Source organism: Sminthopsis crassicaudata, chromosome 3 (assembly GCF_048593235.1).
Source record: "Sminthopsis crassicaudata isolate SCR6 chromosome 3, ASM4859323v1, whole genome shotgun sequence".
NCBI lineage: Eukaryota > Metazoa > Chordata > Mammalia > Dasyuromorphia > Dasyuridae > Sminthopsis > Sminthopsis crassicaudata.
In genome coordinates, this window is record NC_133619.1 from 646421278 (window position 1) to 646441378 (window position 20101).

The 20101-nt window shown below is 40.9% G+C and overlaps 2 protein-coding genes across 2 annotated transcripts in view; both read left to right on the top strand.

Moving 5' to 3' along the window:
• The window catches only part of LOC141564989 (uncharacterized), a 138068-nt gene that overhangs the window by 104729 nt on the left and 13238 nt on the right, over positions 1–20101 (top strand). The gene's annotated exons all lie outside the window — the stretch shown is intronic.
• LOC141564996 (uncharacterized) overlaps positions 11082–20101 on the top strand; it is a 218839-nt gene continuing 209819 nt past the window's right edge. Inside the window, exon 1 of the mRNA XM_074307933.1 lies at positions 11082–11311. The gene's annotated coding sequence lies outside the window, so the exon portion shown is untranslated. The remainder of the gene's footprint in view (positions 11312–20101) is intronic.

The following is a 20101-nucleotide window of genomic DNA, read 5'->3' on the forward strand; positions in this document are numbered from 1 at the left end:
TCTCTGGGGGGGGCTGGGCAGAAGGAGTTTCAAGCATCTCTGCTCATCCTGGTCCCACTATCTTTAAAAATAGAGTGTGACAGAAAGGGGCCTTTTTGTCAGAAAATCCAAATATTCCACCCCACCCCCACTCCAGGGGAAAGCCCAGACCAGGTCTGGGTGCTCACTACATTTAGAGATAGGGTGAAACAAAAGAAGGAACTCAGATATTCTTCCCGGAAAAATACTGAATGAACGGCTCAAAACACAGATTGATTCTGAGTTTGGTCGCCAAATTATGTCTAGTTTTCAGGATTCCAAGTCAGGGAACCATAAAGGATGAGGTTTAGATTTGGGGTACCCAAATGAAATAAGGATCTCTGAAGGTCAGGGAATTAAATAAGGTCTAAATGATGTCTAGTGACAGCGCAAGGGTAGGGAGTTCTGGGATTCCCTTCTCTCGATGCAAGAGTCCTGTGTAAAGGAATTTATCCCAAAACCTAGATTGATAAAAGAGGTTTATTATGGGGATTGGAAGTAAGTTTAAAGTCTAGTTAGTAAAAGATGTTAGGTAAAGAAAAGAGGGCACCAGAAACAGTATTCCAGTGGGCAGAAGCTCCTTGGGATGCTAAACCTGGTATAGCTGGCATATTTGGAACCTCTGCCAAGAGAGGGTTTTAGTTTGGCTCTTTTATAATAGGGAGCTTTTATATGAAAAGATGCTTCAAGTCATTATTAATCAGAGAAATGCAAATTAAGACAATTCTGAGATATCACTACATACCTGTCAGATTGGCTAGAATGACAGGGAAAGACAATGCAGAATGGTGGAGGGGATGTGGGAAAATTGGGACACTGATACATTGTTGGTAGAATTATGAATACATCTGAAGAGCAATTTGGAACTAAGCTCAAAGAGCTATCAAACTATGCATACACAGCCGGGGCAGCTAGGTGGCGCAGTGGATAGAGCACCAGCCTTGAATTCAGGAGGACAGGAGTTCAAATCTGGTCTCAGACACTTAACACTTCCTAGCTGTGTGACCCTGGGCAAGTCACTTAACCCCAGCCTCAAAAAAAAAAAAACAAAAAAAAACAAAAAATAAACAAAAAACCTGTGCATACCCTTTGATCCAGCAGCATTACTACTAAGCTTATATCCCAAAGAGATTTTAAAGAAGGGAAAGGGACCTGTATGTGCAAAATGTTTGTGGCAGACCTCTTTGTAGTGGCCAGAAACTGAAAACTGAGTTGGTGTCCATCAATTGGAGAATGCCTGAGTAAATTGTGGTGTATGAATATTATTGTTCTGTAAGAAATGATCAACAGGATGATTTCAGAAAGGCCTGGAGAGACTTACATGAATTGATGCTGAGTGAAATGAGCAGGACCAGGAGATCATTATATACTTCAACAATAATACTATATGATGATCAATTTTGATGGATGTGGCCATCTCCAACAATGAGATGAACCAAATCAGTTCCAATAAAGCAGTAATGAACTACACCCAGTGAAAGAACTCTGGGAGTGACTATAAACCACTACATAGAATTCCCAATCCCTATATTTTTGTCTGCCTACATTTTTGATTTCCTTCACAGGCTAATTGTACACTGTTTTAAAGTCCGATTCTTTTTGTACAGCAAAATAACTGTTTGGATATGTATACATATATTGTATTTAACTTATACTTTAACATATTTAACATGTATTAGTCAATCTGCCATCTGGGGGAAGGGGTGGGGGTAAGGAGGGGAAAAGTTGAAAAAAAAGGTTTTGCAATTGTCAATGCTGGAAAATTACTTATGCATAAAATTAATGCATAATTAATTAAAAAATAATAGGGAGCTTTGGCTACAAGTTCAAGGAGGCTCATGGGTGGAGCCCAGGTAGGCTCCTTGCTGGATTTCAACTATGCTTAGAATTTTAATTGAATTCAATGGGTTTGGGGACTGAGCTGACCTCACCCAGATAACATTGATGAAACTGTGTGTGCTTGGAGTGTAGTCCCCTCAATGTGGCAGAATCAAAGATTTTCTCCTTTAAGGATTTTCAGTATTGGGGTTCCCTCTTCACTGGAGTCCAATGATTTCCATTTCACAGTCCCTTTGAAGCAGCTATTAGAAATTGTTGATAATTAATAAATGCTAAATGCTATATTTAACATGATGGGTGGACAAATTAATGAATTTTATGTATGCATATGTTTCTTTGAGAATGAGAAGAGGGAGGAGAACTAAAATTTTTACCTCCACATTCTCACTCTCTTAAATCTCTAAATCTAACATGATAACATTCAGGATAATGAAATATTTCTTTTTAATCCAAGGAATTTTTATTTAAAATTTCTCTTCCTCATGTTTCCTTTACACTGGACACGATAACTATCTCCTTCTTCCAAATATGTTTAGTCAAGTAAAATAAATTCAGATACTGGCCATGTCCAAATTTTGCATTCTGAATCCATCATTCCTGTTACTGTATGGTTAGCATTTCTAATAGAACTCTTTGCTGTAAGTCTCTTCTCTTGAAAAAAAAAAAAAAAAAAAAAAACAACAACTATGAAAAGAAAACCAGAACTAAAGAGATTATTTGTTTTTTGAATATCTCAAACAATAGAAATGGAAGAGGAGCCAATATGTGAAGAAGGCAGAGAGCAGCAGCAATAGAGTGACAACAGAAAAATCAGTAAGAGACTTTCTTCTAAATGGTTACAAGGGGATAGGGTAGAGATAGATAGAAATCTGGTTAAACAGTGAAAAGCTGAATAGGAATATCATAACAGAACTTGGTGAAAGCCTATCTACAGGTGAATACATCTTTTATGGCACTACATTACAATTTGGGAGAGTGCATAAAAAGGAGGAAGAGGAATAAAAGGATAATAAGATGAATGATATGCCCAGATCAAATCAAAGTCTAGCAGCAAGGGAAACGCAGTGTGAGTGATTTCTAAGAAAGGCAAGAGCCTACAGGGGAGTAGGTGTAGGAGGAGAGAAGGAGGAAAAGATTAGAAAGGGGAGGAAGGAAGGAGAACTTACTTTGGAGGTGGGAGAGGCTTCCACTGATAAATACTCCAATAGGTAAAGGGAAATGAGCTCCCTAAAGTGGATGAGTTCTGGAGTATTTGATATCAGAAAAATATTCCCATTCTGGAAGGAGGAGTTGGAATCTTTGTGTGTAACTAGTACCAGAAAGAGTGGGAGAGCATGGACACAGGGAGGATATTATCAGGAAAATGTAGAAAGGTCAACAGAAGAGGTGCAGAAAGAGCACTCCCAAGAGGTAATATCCTCTTGTAATATCTGATATTGTTCTGAGAGTGAGACCCAATGGAAAAGGGAAATACATGGCCAGGAAAGAAAGTGCTTAGAGGGTAGAAAATTGAATAGATATTTTGGAAGTTTTCATTGTATGAAGAATACAAAGAAAAGAGATGAATAATAGGAATCATGAATCAGAAATGAGGATCTAGATTAAATAGAAAAGAGAGAGAAAAATGGTGAGAGTGAGAGAATACTCAAAAACCAAAAACTAATAATAAATGAATGAACTGGACTAGTTGAATGGAAAAAGAGTAAGAGGCAATCTATTTGACTAAGAGGAAAAAAGAAGAGGAAGAAATATATAACTAGATAAAAATAGGTGAGAAGAACTAGTAAACTCAACTCTAAATGACAAAGAGCTAACAAATAAAAAAAAAGTATCTGAAGTGAGAGGAAGAGAGTCCCTGGGAACAGGCCATCCTAAAAAAGATGAAAGTAACCAAAGGCATTTAACACTATTTTTACAAGAGAAGAGGGGGAAATAAAAAGTTGATACTCTCTTCCCTCAATTAAGAAACAGTGAAAGGAAAATATAAACTTAACTCTTACAGCTTGAAATGTTAATGGCTCAAACAATTCAATAAAATGAAGAATGTCAGATTGGATTTAAAAAAAACATCTTGCTTTCTAAAGCTTTCAAGAATCACATTTAAATAACAAATATATACACAAAATAAAACTGGGGAAAAGGAAAAACTATTATTCATCAAGTGAATTTGAAAAACAACAACAAAAAAGCAATTTGCCATTGAACAGGGAAACTGAGGTTGGAGACCCTAAAAAAGTTATTTTGACTTTCAACCTTATCCTGACCCAGAAGTCAGCCTGACCCCACCTCTGTTAAGTACCACAATTTACCTTTCTATAGAGTTCAGCAGACACTACCCAAGTTTTCTGTAGAGCTGAACTAAAGCTAAGTACTCCTACTTAACTTTCAATAGAACTGAATTAATGTTAAGTACCACTGCTTTATATAATTTGAACTATCAAAATATCAAACTTTCTATAACCTTACTGAAGCCTATTCAAACCCCAAAACCTCTGTATTGTCTCAAAAGCCCTGAAGACCTAACTCTGATCCTATAACTAAGTACTCGGACTGTACAAGGGGGGGGGGGGGGGGCAGAACAGACAGAACTCTCTAATCCCATCTGGGAGTTCCTGTCCGCTGAGATATCTTGGTGATTTAAAATAAAAACTTTTTATTTTTTACTTTTAATTGAGTAAATTCTTTTACTTCACCCGAGCCTGGTCTCATACACCATAAAACCTAGAAATCCCCCCAACACCATCATGCTATCAGACAAAGCAAAAGTAAACATTCAAAAATATAAACACATAAACAAGGAAACTATGTTATGCTGAAAGGTACTAGAGATGACAAATCAATATCAATAATAAATGGATACTCCAAATGCATTCAAATTTGTTACAGAAACTGTATCTGAGCTTCAAGAAGACAGACAGTAATACCATGGTGACAGGAGATTTTGAGGCTTGTGTTTGGGATCCTCTGAAGGAAAAGTAGGAGAGAAGAATTAGACTGCCTACCAAACTGAAGGATTGCAGAGCCATTATGCTGACTTCATTGTATGCCTATGAAATCTGGACACTCTAACAGCATCATGCTAAGTAACAATCTCTTGCATTTGAATTACCGGAGGAGGATTCTGAAGGTCACCTGGTAAGATAAGGTGTTAGGTTCTTACTAAGTGCTAAGTTGGTACTTAACAATTCTCTAGCTCAAAGAATTCACATCTTTAAAAGCAGCAAGTTCTTTGCTTGTAAATAATTCCCACAAGCCCCTGGGAGTACCCACAAGCCCATTCTCTGGGAGAATAAAAAGAGGCAACATTGCATTTGGAGAAGCAGTCGGGATTGGAGAAGGACAAGACAAGGACAAAAGATTTTACAAAAAAGAAACTTCCTCCCAGAGAACGATTGCAAATCTAGAGACAACAGGACACTACAATTTGGCACCCAACATGGGTCCCTGTTCAGGCACCAAAATGTTAATGTCCAGGCTAGCTCCTCTGAAGGGCTCAGAATCAGCCAGAGTCAGGATAAGCAAAAGTCCTTGCCCCACATTGGGCAATCTAGTAAATGTCTGAGATGGGATATAAACTCTGGTTTTCCTGAATGCAAGTCCAGTACCTCTTCACTGGTATGAGAAATTGCTGTGAGAATTTAATTATCTTTCCTTTCCAATCATTCCCACAGCCCTCCAAAGAGCACTGATCCTGATCATAGTGTGTGTTGTGGGTCTGCTTCCCTGCAGCTTCACTGGAAACTGAAAGTTTCTTACTGCGCGCTTCACGCTATCACCAGCCTTTGGACGTCTCCGGCCCCGCTCTGGAGACAGGAGCGGGGAATAAGCAAACAGAGAGCCAACATGTAGCAGAGCTGTTCTTTATTGTCTGCTCCCCAAAATGTCTCCCCGAGCGGTTGCTGTTCCCTACTTTTATACAGAATCTTCTTGGACCCTCCCCATTCCTCCCATCGTGGGCGGGGCCAGCTCCTTTAGCAATGCCTAGCCGTTTTTCTCCTTATATGGCCAAGCAACTCATAGTTCCACGCATCTACCGACACGTAGCTCTATTAGTCTACCGGGAACCACATCCTGGAGATGACTGACATTAGGGCGGCTCCCTTCCGCACAGAGAAGATCGGTTCTAGGTCCCTTACAAGTGTGTAAGACTGATGAGGAGTAAACTGAGGTTCTAAACCGAGATAGGGCAGTTCCTTTTCTCTTTCTCCTTCCTTCCCCAAAGTAACCAAGGGCAGGGTTCGGCAGCAAAGGAATTTGCTACTTAATGCTGTATGGAAACAAAGTATTTATTGATAGTAAAAGGATAGACAGGCATTTGGCCTTCAGGAAGACCCAAACTGCCTGAAAAGGGGGATGTCAGTTGACGGGCTGAATAAGAAATTAAAATTTCATATTAGAATTGTAAGCTCACTCAAATCTAACAGGCCTCAGCTTCTAAATTATGGGAATTTGACCATTCCATGAACTCTATATGTCCTTGACAATAGATACCAGGAACTAGCCATTCCTGGGAATGTTTATGCTTAGGGTGGTTGGCTTCCTCCCTGAGCATACACAATTGATAAGGAAATACGTCAAGGTATAGACAATATAGAATGGGTCAAAACACCAGATGGTCACGTATTTTTATAGATGTCAAGATAATATATGGAGTAAGTCAAAACACTAGAAGGTCACATATTTCTACACATGTATACGTGCCAGACTTCTTGGCTGAAAGCCCTCTTTGTTTAAGAGAGGTATATAAGATTGAGAATCTTAAATCTCCACTAAGTCTCATCCGTGGGGAGGACGCTCCGCCCAGAAAAATCTTTACACAATTCAAGTTGAGTGAGGCTGAAACGGGACTCCCAGCCATTTGAGTTTTGGAGGTTCCCTTGAATTGGTGATGTATTCTCTTCCTCTATCTACTATAATTGTCATGTTGTTAATTGTTCTTGTTTCTATTTGTTTTGTTGTGTAAATCTAAATTGTCTGTACCTTGTCTTGTTTGATTAAAACTTTTTACTTTTACTTTTTAATTGAGCTTGAGAGCGTCATTTATAGGAGCGAATCAGAACTTTTCTTTAATATCATAATACACGGGCATTTGGCTGGTATATACCAAAATGCAAAGATTTTATTTTTCAGCCTTCTTTATATACATAACTAGAGTCATCAAAACAATGTTTGCACAGAGATGTTATCAAGAGGTTCCGGAGATATTTGTCAATAATACAATAATTCTCTGTTGTTGTAAATAAGACAAACATTCTCTATTGTTATCTTCTTCAGTGTCTCCCAAAAAAAGGAATTTCCTGTTGGTATTTTTTGATCTTAAGCTATCTCCTTTCCAAATCTCATCAAGACCAGCAGTGACCTATAGATATACAGGAAAGAGGTTGTAGTGGTGTTCAGATACTGAATTTATTTAATATACCTTTCCATTTTTCTCTTGATGTCCCATATGAAATCTATTTATCTATCTAAATATATTTATCTAAATATATCTATTTAGTATTTTTATCTACTCAATAAAGAGGTACAAATAAGGACTAGCAGAAATGGCATAAAATGGATGTGGAGTGGAAAGAGGAAAAAAAAGTCATAGATATTAGAGGACTTTGAACAGGGAGAGGAAAGAGAACTAAGCTGGATTTAGAGGTGCAAGAGAATCATCTAGTAGGACCAATATTTCTCATATTCTGAAGAAAAAAAAAAATACCAGTCCTGATTTCAGAGGCTTCCCTCTCTGCAACACATAAACAGTTGCATCTATTTCTGTATTTCCCCTCCTGACTCCCCTTCCTGACTAGACATGTTCTTTCTTTGAGGCAGAATCTTTGTGACTGACAGTGAAACATAGAAACTCCCCTCATTTTTGTCTCTGTTTCAGGACCTGGGAATGACTCCAAAAATGAGTGCAGACATTGATTTGGTATATATGTGTGCATATATCTGGGGAATATGTGCAAGGTCCTCCTTATAAAACAAGATTTCCTGATCTGATCTGTCCCTAGAGCAATAATAATCATGTCTCTGGAAAAATATATAATGCTGTCTTTAGGTCCTTAAAGTGCAAATGACAAAAGCGATTACTGCTGATTAATCACAGTTCCTCAAGAGTGTGTGGAGTAAGGTATGGTGAAGAACTTACAGATTAAGCACATATTGATCAGAGACTGCTAGCTAACATAAAATCAGGCCTATAGGCCCCAGTCACATGAAGGCCTAGGCTGCATTCCTTTGCCCAAATAGGGATTAACCTATACATGACTGAAGAAGCTATAAATCACATTGCCAGCTGCATTCCACTGACCAAATATGACCAATCACAACCTATGGAGGGTGGGATTTTGGAGGTTCTTTGTCTGAAATGTATAAAAGTTGTAAACATCTTCAAGAGAGTGGCTCTCTCCTGCTGTGAATCTGGCTCACAGACCAGGATGGGGTCTGCTTCTAGAGATTCTAATAAATAGTTCTGCTTTTCTATGAGTGATCTCTGAGTAGTCATTTTTAGATAGGATTTTCTATCCCTCACAATAATAATTACGGACTATTAAAAGTGTGAGGGGGTAAAAAAAGTGTCAGGGAAGTATAATGTTTTTGATGGCTTTCTGGAGGTCTTTGGGGCAGCCTTCTTTTCAGCAGAGTAATCACCACAAGAATATCCAGGTGTTAAAGTCCAAATCCTTTATTATCTCTTTCACAATCTAATTTCCTTGCCTGGAGCCTTTGCCAGCCTTGAATACAGTGAGGGAAGTGCAGGAGGCCAGGCCAGCCAGGGTGCTGATGAAGGTGGAAATGAATTCTCTCTTCTTGGCTCTGAGAGCTTAAGCTCCTACCTCTACAACACTGCTTGTCTTCTGTGGTGCTCAATGCCTGCTTAAATGCTCCACACTGAGTATAAACCAATCATTATATCACTAGGAAATCATTATTTGTTGTAAGAGAACATCAATCATACTGAACTTAGAGAACTATTAACCACCATGATAAACTAGATAAGCATTATATTTATCAATTCCCCTGACTTAACACCTTGTAAGATTCCTTGTTTCAGGGCTCTGGCCTATAACAGGGAAGTAGCAGGACCAGCTAGGAAGGCAACTTTCCTGTACTATGAGGGAGAGAGTGACATGAAAGTGGGACTGATAGGACTAGAGATCAGCTCACAATAATTAGACTTGAGAAGTGAGGGCCTCTGAACCTGAGTCTTTCCACTGGATTGGATTTAGGGACCTCTGAGTGCTCCCATGCTCAATGTGCATCCCCATTGTGCCTCTAAAGGGATTTACTTCTTATTTTGTGTTATCCGAGTGCTTTCAGTGTTCTCAGATTCACTCTAGGGTTTGAGACCCTCTTAATTTCCCTCAACCTGGTTTAGCCTGTCTGCTGAAACATCTCACTACTCAATGCTGAAGTCACAATCATTAGTGATGAGGCTATGATACTAGAGATGGGCTCAACACTTCCATAGTGTTCTCAACAGACCATCAGCAATCCATGCTGAAGCCACTGACTGTTTGCTTCAAGTTAAAATCAATCACTCCCTAGCTGAAGTTCCAAGTAAAGAAGAGGTTTTGAATGCCATTAGACTACTTTCCTGTGGTAAGGCACTTGTGGTGCCCTTATTACTTCTGGACCCAAAACTTGGGATGTGTACCCAAGGAACCAAAACACCCCCTCTTCACTCTGCTCAATACCTCAGCTGGTTATATATAATATTCTCCAACAAACTTCCTTATGAAAGGTTCATGAGTTCTAGGCAGAAACTGTTCTTTTTTCTCTGCTCTGCTACATAGCTTATAACAAAATCAGAGAAAAATTGCTATTAAATATAAATATGATGACAGGATCATAATATCATTGATTTAGGACTAAAAGGGAATTTAGTGAGCATCATATTTTATACATCAGATGAGATTTACAAGGTGGGGGTTACAATGCTTGTACAAAAGCTGATTGAAATTTTGTAGATTACCTGGCAAAAGGAGGTTATGCCCCAGGAGTTCAAGCATGCTCCATTGTCCATCTCTATAAATATAAAGGGAATTGATTTTACTGTGACAATTGCAGGGAGGATTTCTCTCTCTCCTCTCTCTCTCTCTCTCTCTCTCTCTCTCTCTCTCTCTCTCTCTCTCTCTCTCTCTCTCTCTCTTCTCTCTTCTCTCTCTCTCTCTCTCTCTCTCTCTCTCTCTCTCTCTCTCTCTCTCTCTCTCTCTCTCTCTCTCTCTCTCTCTGTTTCTCTCTCTGTTTCTCTCTCTCTCTCTTAATCATCGATTAGCAAGATTCTTGCCAAAGTCCTCCTTAAAAGACTGAAGCTCTCCCTGGGAAAAGGTCATCTTCCTGAGACCCAGGGTGGCTTCTGAAGGGGCCAAGGAACTGTTGATATAGTGTTTGCTGCTCAATAACTCCAGGAAAAATGGCAGGAGCAAGAACAGAAATCTGCGAACAACATTTAGAGATTTGACCAAGGCCTTTAATATTTTCAGTCAGAAGGGCTCTTGGAAAATTATGTCAAAATTTAAGCGCCTAGAGAAGTTCATCAGTATTGTTCCTCAGTATGATGAGCTTGCTATTCTAGACAATGGACAATTCTCTTTAGCTTTCCCAATCACCAGTGGAGTGAAACAAGGCTATGTGCTTGCTCCAGGCTTTTCAGCCTGATGTTTTCAAACCCCTCCAAGGAGGAGAAACATAGCATCAAAGTCAGCTACCACACTGATGGCTAATTCTTCTCCTTGAAAAGGCTACAAGTCAAAACAAAAGGGAATATTGGTGCCTGGTTTTTTGTTTGCAGATGATTGTGCATCTACATGTAGAGGCTCAAACATCCCTATTATTATAATGGGACAACAAGTCTTTCTTTAAGAGAGCCCACATTCCAATTTAGATTAGGAGAAAATCCAATCCAGTCTGCATTAACACTTGAAGGTAAATAGAATCCCCAAAGTTCTCTAAGTCGAGTAGCAGTCAGCACCTTAAATATGGGACCCACTACTTTCTGCTTGGCTGCTGCCCAGGATTGATGTAGCCACCCTTTCAGCTCCAGAGCGCAAGGAGGGAGCCCCAAAGCTGTGAATGAGAGTGGGAAAAGGAGGCGGCCTAGGGGGGAGGAGGCGATCTCCGAGCGGAACAGCCTGGTGGGTGGATCCAGGTGGAATAGGAGCCTTGGGGTAGCGTTTGGGAGCCTGGGAGGAGTCCAGGGCAGACGTTGGGCCTCTCCGGTGGTGAAGACCTTTCACGTATGGGAGGCGGGGCTTGGAGCGGGGAAGCAACTCTGGGCCTGAGATCCTGCTCTTGTTCGTCGTAGAAGTAGACTGCTTATTTTAGGAAGTCTCAGGGGCTGGCTAAGTTGTTGGAACTCTTGGGCCCCGGAGAAATCTCCTCCGAGAGCTGGCTGGAAACTGGGACTTCTGGACTAGAGATCTCTCTGCCTCCTGCAAGGGAGCTCTGCAGGGGCAGGTCCCAGGTAGGTCCGTCCACTTCCCGGTGTATCTATCCCCCGCCTCCTCCCTGCCCACCTCTGAGCTTTCGCTAGTTCCCTTTGTCTTTACGAATGGGGGATTTTCTCTTCAGCAGCTCTAGGAACCTGCTACTCTACCAGACTCGGTTATTGGACTAGCCCTCCCCTCCCACCCACCCCCGCCTCCGTCGTCATCCCTGCTTTTCCCACCCCAGAACTTCCCAAACGTCAGACGTTCCCGTCCCCGGATTTATCACAGATTCACATTTCCCCAATTTCAGACCTTGCCCGTAAGGACCCGGGAGACCCCCCCCCCTTGTTCCTGGATCCCAGTTAGAAACGTGGTGCTTCTGCCTTCGGACTTGGGCTCCGGATGGATTCAAGATTTCTGCCTGCCCTGAGGACCCAAAACTCCTGCCTGGCTCTGCCTGGCTTCCCCCTATCCCCCAGGCTCTTGGGCTGCTGCCCGATCAGACCCCAGGCCATGGCTCCCTGTGTCCAGGCCACCTTTAGGGTCGCCAAACCTAAGCTCTATCAGCGTCCCAGGCAACCTCCTGTAGACGTCAGGACCCAGCCATGCTGATTTCCAGGTATCTGTGTCCCCACCAAGCCTTCTGCCCCTCCAGTGTCCCTGATCTCCTCACCCTTAGCTTGGTCAGAATTTCTCTCTCCCAGATCTGACCTGGGCTCTCCTCCTGCTTCCCTGCCCCCTCTTTTAAAACGCTGAAACTTCCCCTCATCCGCCCCCTCCCTCCCCGGGCTAGATCTCAGGCTTCCCCAGTTTCCCCTGGTGCCTCCATCCAGAACCGTCCTTCCATCCCCAGAGTGTGGTACATAACCTCGAGGCTTCCACAGCCTTCCCGATGTATACATTGTTTCCTCATGAATTGAGAGGAAGGTTACAATGTTACCAGCTCTCCCGACCTCCCCCTTAGAGCTGTACTGATAACATTTTCTCCTATAGAAGTAAATAATGAGGGCCTTGGAATTGGTCTTTAGTGTTTTCCACTTTTCTGGATCTTTTAGATTAAATTTTCCATCCAGTTCTGCTCTTTTAGTTACAGACACATGAAAGTTTTTTTTTCCATTTGTCAAATGTCTATTTTCCCCCTCATTCCACATTCCAGATTTCGGGGTAAATTAGAGTCGAAGCTGCTGGGTTTGAAATCCTGACTATTTCTGCAGTGTCCAAGTCTGTCTTATTTTCTGCTTAGATGGCAGGATTTTCTTCTTAACCTGGAAATTGTGAAGTTTTGCTAGGATATTCTTGTAAGGTTTTCTGCTGTGGATCTCTTCAGTTGGTGAACAGTCTCAGGATTCTTATCACTGCAAAACCAACTGTCTCTAATTTCTAATAATGGAATTTTAAATTTAAAATAAATATGGAATGAAGGGAGAATCACTGAAATTTCTAGGTGTTTGCTATCACAAAGAGCCACTTTAAACATTCCATCCAAACAACTGAATCCTTCCATGTTAGATTTACTTCCCATTCTCTTTCTCAATCCTCTTTTACCCTATCCCTGTAACTTGATCTTCTCTTCCATTCTCCCACTCCCCATCTCATCCAGCTAAAAAGTCCCTCCCCCACCCCATCCCCCAGTTTCCTCACCTCTATATATTCAGGCTTCTTCATCCTTCTGGATGTATACATTGTTTCCTGGGTAATTCAGAGAGAAAGGTTACAATATTACCATCTTTCCACCCCCCCCTCCCCACTTGCTTTCTCAGTATTACTTCTTCCTCTTGCCAGTTTTTATAATTTCCTACCCCATCATACATAACTCAGCCCCAGTCTTCCAAACTACCTACAGTTATACTGGTAACATTTTCAGTTATATAAGTAAATAGTTACCTTAAGGAATGCCTTAGAATTAGTCTTTAATGTTTTCCTTTTTTTCGGGATCTTTCATATTAATTTTTCCATTGAATTCTGCTCTTTTTGTTACAAATACTTGAAAGCTTTTCAGTTTATCAAAAGTTCATTTTTTTCCCTTTCTTTCCAGATTATATTCAACTTTCTGGGTAAATTATACTGGATGCAACTGCAGTTCTTTTGTTCTATGAAATTTTATATAACCAGACCTATGGTCTTTTAGAGTAGAAACTGTTGCATTTTGTGAAATTCTGACTTTCTGCAGTATTTTATTGTTATTTTCTTGTTGAATTGCAATATTTTCTCCTTAACCTGGGCATTTTGAAACTTTGCTAGGATATTTGTGTAAGTTTTCCTCCTCTGATCTCTCTCACTTGGTGAACAGTCAATTTTTTCTTTCCTTCTTTTCCCTCTTGTTCTAGAACTTCAGAGCAATTTTCTTTCATAATTTCTTGAAATCTTGTATCCAGAGTCTTCTTAAAATAACAACTTAGATAGTTCAGCAATTCTTATATTGTCTCTCCTTGATCTGTTCTCCAGTTTTTCTAATGAGATGTTTCAGATTCTATTTTTTCTCTTCTTTAAAAAAAAATTATTAAAATTTTTTATTACAAAACATATGCATGGGTAATTTTTCAGCATTGACCTCTGCAAAACTTTGTTCCAAATTTTTCATTCTTTCCCCTTACTCCCTCCCCAAGATGGCAGGTAGTCCAATACATGTTAAATATATTAAAATATATGTTAAATCCAATATCTATATATACATATTTATACAGTTATCTTTCTGCATAAGAAAAATCTGGTGTAAAAGAAAAGAGAACAAAAAGAAAATGCAAGCAAACATCAGCAGAAAGAGTGAAGATGCTACATTATTGTTCACAAAGTTTCCACAGTGCTCTCTCTGGGTGTAGATGGCTCTCTTCATCAATGAAGAATTGGAACTGGTTTGAATCATCTCGTTGAAGAGAGCCATGTCCATCAAAACTGATCATCCTATAATTTTATTGTTGTAGTGTATAAAGACCTTCTGGTTTTGCTCACTTCACTCAGCATCAGTTCCTGTAAATTTCTTCGGTCCTCTCTAAAATCATCCTATTGGTTGTTTCTTACAAAAGAATAATATTCCATAACATTAATATTCCATAAATTATTCAGCCATTCTACAATTGCCAACAAATTTGATAGTCTAAATGAAATGGAGGATTATCTACAAAAATATAAATTGCCCAGGTTAACAGAAGAGGAAATAAATTATTTAAATAGTCTTATTTTAGAAAAGAAATAGAACAAGGTATTGATCATTTCCCTAAGGAAAAATCTCTGGTGCCAGATGGATTTACATGTAAATTCTACAAAACATTCAAAGAACAATTAATTCCCAAACTATATAAACCATTTGGAAAAATAGGGAAAGGAGAACTACCAAATTCCTTTTATGACACAGATATGTGGCTGATAGCTAAACCACATAAGATGAAAACAGAAAGAAAATTATAGACAGGTTTTCCTAATGAGTATTATTGCAAAAATCTTAAATAAAATATTAGCAATGAGATTAGAGAAAGTCATCCCCAGGATCATACACTGTGATCAAGTAACAGGAGTACAGGGCTGGTTCAATGTTAGGAAAACTATCAGCATAATCAGTTATATCTCCTCAAATTTTTTGAGTTTAATTTTTTTTTTTTTTGGTGTCTTATAATGATTTCCTACCAACCTGCAAATGTGAATGCTTTATTTTCCTCACTGATTATGTGCTGTGTTCTTATACCTTAGTACTTTGGGATCTCATGACAATGGCTTCCTAGCTATTCCAGGAAGATGATATCCCTATCTCTCACCTTCAAGTAATTTCTATGGTTATTCTCTGGCAATGTGTTCTCCCTCATTTGTACCTCCCAGTATCTTCTTTTTCCAACGGAAAGCTTTCTTTCTATAGGAAACCTTTAACTGTGTGGGGCAGAAGACCTTCAAGTTCAATCAGTCAGAAACATCTCAAGGTAGAAAACAAAGGAATTATAATATGCCAGACTTGGGAGATTTGTCCATCTCCCCACCACCGAGGGTAGTCTGGCAGTGAGGAGAAGTAAGGGACGGTCAGCATGTTGGGGGATTTCCAGGCTTTATGATGCATGATACAAGGCACGGATGAAGTAAAAGAATTTACTCAATTAAAAGTAAAAGTAAAAGTTTATTTTAAATCAATCAAGAGATCTCAGTGGACCAGAACTCTCAGATGGAATTAGAGTTCTGTCTGTTCTGCCCATTCTGCCCACCCTCCTACAGTCAGAGTACATAGTTATATGATTTGAGACAATACAGAGCTTTTGGATTTGAATAGGCTTCAGTAAGGCTATAGAAAGTTTGATTAGTGATAGTTCAAATTATAGAAAGCTTAAGTGGTGGTACTTAACATTAATTCAGTTTTATTGAAAGTTAAGTAGGAGTACTTAGCTTTAGTTCAGCTCTATAGAAAACTTGGGTACTGTCAGCTGAACTCTATAGAAACTTTCTATAGAAAGGTAAATTAGTGGTACTTAACAGAGGTGGGGTCAGGCTGACTTCTGGGTCAGGATAATGTTGAAAGTCAAAGTGACTTTTTAGGGTCTCTGACCTCAGTTTCCCTGGTCAAGCAGACAAGGATTACATAAGGTCTGGAGTAACATTCCCTGTAGGTTGGACCTTTGCGCCGTTTAATCAGCAGAAATGACCTCACATTTTAAGTTGTAAATGAGGAAAAACTTCTAACCCAATCACATCTCTAGGATTACTAAATTATGTTATATGGGAGTTTGAATGCCAAGACAAGCCTAACAAATATAATATGAAATCAAATGACATGAAAATCATAATGGTTCTGCTGTGGGAAGGCTTCTGGAAAGTTTCACTTTCATGAATCTAAGAAGTTTCTGTTGATGATAATGCTTTGTTCTAGAAAAGGACCACAGGTAAAAGGAAGATGTCTTGACTTGTGTTGGAACTGGATGTAAGGGAGGATGTGCTCCGCCAAGGCCAGTGGCAAGATAAAAGTACTGAATCCTTCCTCCAACAGAACATGAGGTGATGGAAGCAAGGGGAAGGGGGAGCTCATGGTAGATAAGATGAGCAACCTGGTGGGTAAGTGGCCAGGTGAAATAAGAGTCCTAGGGTGGAGTTTGAAAGCCTGGGAGGAGTCTAGGGCTGGAGAAGAGCCATTCCAGTGGCCATTGGCCATGTGATGATGGGAAGGCCTGGGAGAAGGGAGGCAGGCAGCATTCAGAGGTAATCATCCTGGATGATTTTGGGAGTGGCGTCCCACCCCTCTGCCTTCCGGGGATTGATTGCTTGGGGCTCTTGAGCCTGAGAGGACATTCCTGCAATAGACTAATGGAAAGCAGGAAGGCTTCCAGCTAAGATCTCTGGGCATTCTGTTGCATCTGTCATTTTCTACTTACTGCAAACCATCCCTGCTGGGGTAGGACCCAGGCAGGTCTGAGCCAGAGCTCCTCACAAGTCCTGGCTTCTGCTGGCTGCCCTTGCATAAGCGTTGACACGTCTTATATGCTCTGATGGCCAGTGTCCTCCCCATCTGTCAGAACAATTTCCTGCCAGGTCTGGCTACTTAATGAATTCTTGGCCCCTACTTCTTTTTCAGGTTCCCAAACACTTCCCAAAAATCCAGTGTTCCCCTCTCATCAAGTTTACCATTGGGTCATGTTTGCCCAAAGGCAGGCTTTCCTCATAATAACCCAGGAGTCCCAGTTTCAGCCTCCCCTTCTGGCCCCGGGTGTCCTAGCTCTGCCTCTAGCTCCTGTTTGGTGAACTGACTTGATTTCTTATGAGGTTCCACAGGCACTGCCTTTGTGCCCTGAGGAACTCACCTTGTTTGCAGGTACTGAAGCTGTTTCCTGGGCCAACTTCTCTGGACCCGCACATCTGGGGCTCCTTCCCAGGCATGTGGCTCACTGTTTCCACATTCCCTTTCAGGATTCTAAGCCTACAAACTACCCAAGAATCTGCTGAATAGATTTCAGGACTCAGCCCTCCTGTTTTTCCTGATTCAACTCTCTACCTAAATCAGTTCTGGACACTTACATTTCTTCTTTTTTACCCAGGCTTCCTAACACCCAGACCCTTCCCTCGCCAAAGATTCTGGGAACTAAATCCCAGACTAGATTGTCTCCCAACCTTAGGTTTCTTATAGTCTTTCTTTGAGGGCTCCATCTCAGAGTCTTTACCTCCTTACTTTATCCCTCAGTCACTTTATTGTCTTTTTTTTTTCTTTCTTTTTTTATTTTATTTTATTTTTTTTTATTTAGAATTTTTTCCCACAGTATATATGCATGAGTAATTTTTTAAATAATATTATCCCTTGTATTCATTTTTTCCAAAGTATCCCCCCTCTCCCTCCACTCCCTCCCCCCAATGATAGGCAATCCCATACATTTTACATATGTTACAATATAACCTAGATACAATATATGTGTGTAAATACCATTTTCTTGTTGCACATTAAGTATTAGATTCCGAAGGTATAAGTAACCTGGGTAGATAGACAGTAGTGCTAACAATTTACATTCACTTCCCAGTGTTCCTTCTCTGGGTGTAGTTATTTCTGTCCATCATTGATCAACTGGAAGTGAGTTGGATCTTCTTTATGTTGAAGATATCCACTTCCATCAGAATACATCTTCATACAACATTGAAGTGTACAGTGATCTTCTGGTTCTATTCATTTCACTCAGCATCAGTTGATGTAAGTCTCTCCAAGCCTCTCTGTATTCCCCCTGCTGGTCATTTCTTATAGAGCAATAATATTCCATAACCTTCATATACCATAATTTACTCAACCATTCTCCAATTGATGGGCATCCATTCAACTTCCAGTTTCCAGCTACAACAAAAAGAGCTGCCACAAACATTTTGGCACATACAGGTCCCTTTCCGCTCTTTAGTATTTCTTTGGGATATAATCCCAATAGCAGCAATGCTGGGTCAAAGGGTATGCACAGTTTGATAACGTTTTGGGCATATCTCCAAATTGCTCTCCAGAATGGCTGGATCCTTTCACAACTCCACCAACAATGTATCAGTGTCCCAGTTTTCCCACATCCCCTCCAACATTCATCATTATTTGTTCCTGTCATCTTAGCCAATCTGACAGGTATGTAGTGGTATCTCAGAGTTGTCTTAATTTGCATTTCTCTGATCAGTAGAGTCACTTTATTTTCTAGAAAAATATGTCTATTGGGGATAAGGGATGCTGGGAAGACCAAGTATCACTGGCAGGGAGATTTCTGACTCAGGGATATTGAGGTTCTACACACTCTCATCCCATCTGGGGCCTTAAATCCCTCCTGCCTCTTGGGTCTGTAGGAAGGTGGGGGAGAGGAAGGGAGTCTTAAGAGTAGGAGTAAGAGAAGGTGAGCTCATCTTCAAGTTTATACCATCCCACCCCAGTTATCTTATTCCCTGTCCCTTCTATATAAACTCCTGACTGCCCCATGGCCAATAGCCCTGGGGACTTTTCCCTCCCAGACTTGTTTTTGACTGGGTGAAAGAGAACTTTCTTGGCTCCATTTCTTCCCCAACTTTAATCATTCAATGGGTGTTGCCTTCTTCAGACTGAGACTTAAGGTCAAGGTCTCCACTGCTTTCAGGGCCGTCTCCACTCATACTGATTTATACCTGGCCACTGCAGCCAAGTGGCTCTGTAAGAGGAGGGAAGGCTGGTGACTTTGTACCTCACCATGCTCTTCTACTCTTTCCCAATTCAGTTAACTAACTTCTCACTCTTGGCTTACCAGGGACCACAGGCTAGAAAATGGTTTTTCACTATCCTTTTGTAGGTCCTGTCACTGCAGTCTTTTTTTTTTTTTTCCTTTTTGAGGCTGGGGTTAAGTGACTTGCCCAAGGTCACACAGCTAGGAGGTGTTAAGTGTCTGAGACCAGATTTGAACTCAGGTCCTCCTGAATTCAGGGCTGATGCTCTATCCACTGCACCCCCTAGCTGCCCCTTGTCACTGCAATCTTAATTGAAAGTTATTTCATAGGAAACTGAAGAGAGTTCAGCCAATATCCTGCCTTTTCTCTCCCATCTTGACTCTAACATTTTTATTTTTCAGCCTGAATCTCCTTTCAATCTCCCTCCTCCTGTTGGTTGGGGTCTCTGCCCTATGGGCAGGCCCAGAGGTTTAGTAACTTCCATGGAACCTCACCTTCTGTAATTTCCTGTAGGCATACCTCCTGTCCAGGAAAAGAAGGAAACAACATCTGTGCAGTTATAATCATCCCCTGCCAACAGCCTGCAGAGTACCAAGGCCTGGCCCAAGCAGAGAGCCTGGAGCCAGAGGGAATGGCCCCTGAGAGCTGCAGAGCTCCAACCCAGGTGAGTGTATTCTGCCCTCGGATGTGGCCACATCAGCCCAAGAGGCCATTTCCATAGATCTGGAGGATGGTCTGTGAGTGTGGCCATCTCTCTTATCTGTGCATCCTTTACAAAAATGGGCAGGAAAGTGAATGCAGTAATAACAACACTGCCCTCCTCTCTCCTATATTTTGGACTGATTGACTGTCCCTTTGGCATCTTGAGCATTAACCCCCTTCCCCCAGTTGCTGCCCCCACTTGTTTGTATAAATTTCCCCTCAATGCAGATCCCTGACAAGGGTGACCCCTTTGCTCATTAGTGTATGTCCTGTGGGTATCAAGTCTTTCCTTTATTCCAGCACCATCTCCCCACTAGATACATACACACACACACACACACACACACACACACACACACACACACACACCCACCCTTCTAACCATTCTGTGTCCTGTGGCCAATCTCCCTGTTGCAGCCATTGACTTTCCTCAAACCCTTGATCCTGAGTATTGTCTAGAGCAGGACCCTGGAAACTTCCCTTGCTCTTGTCCTTTTCCTGGCTGGGAGCAG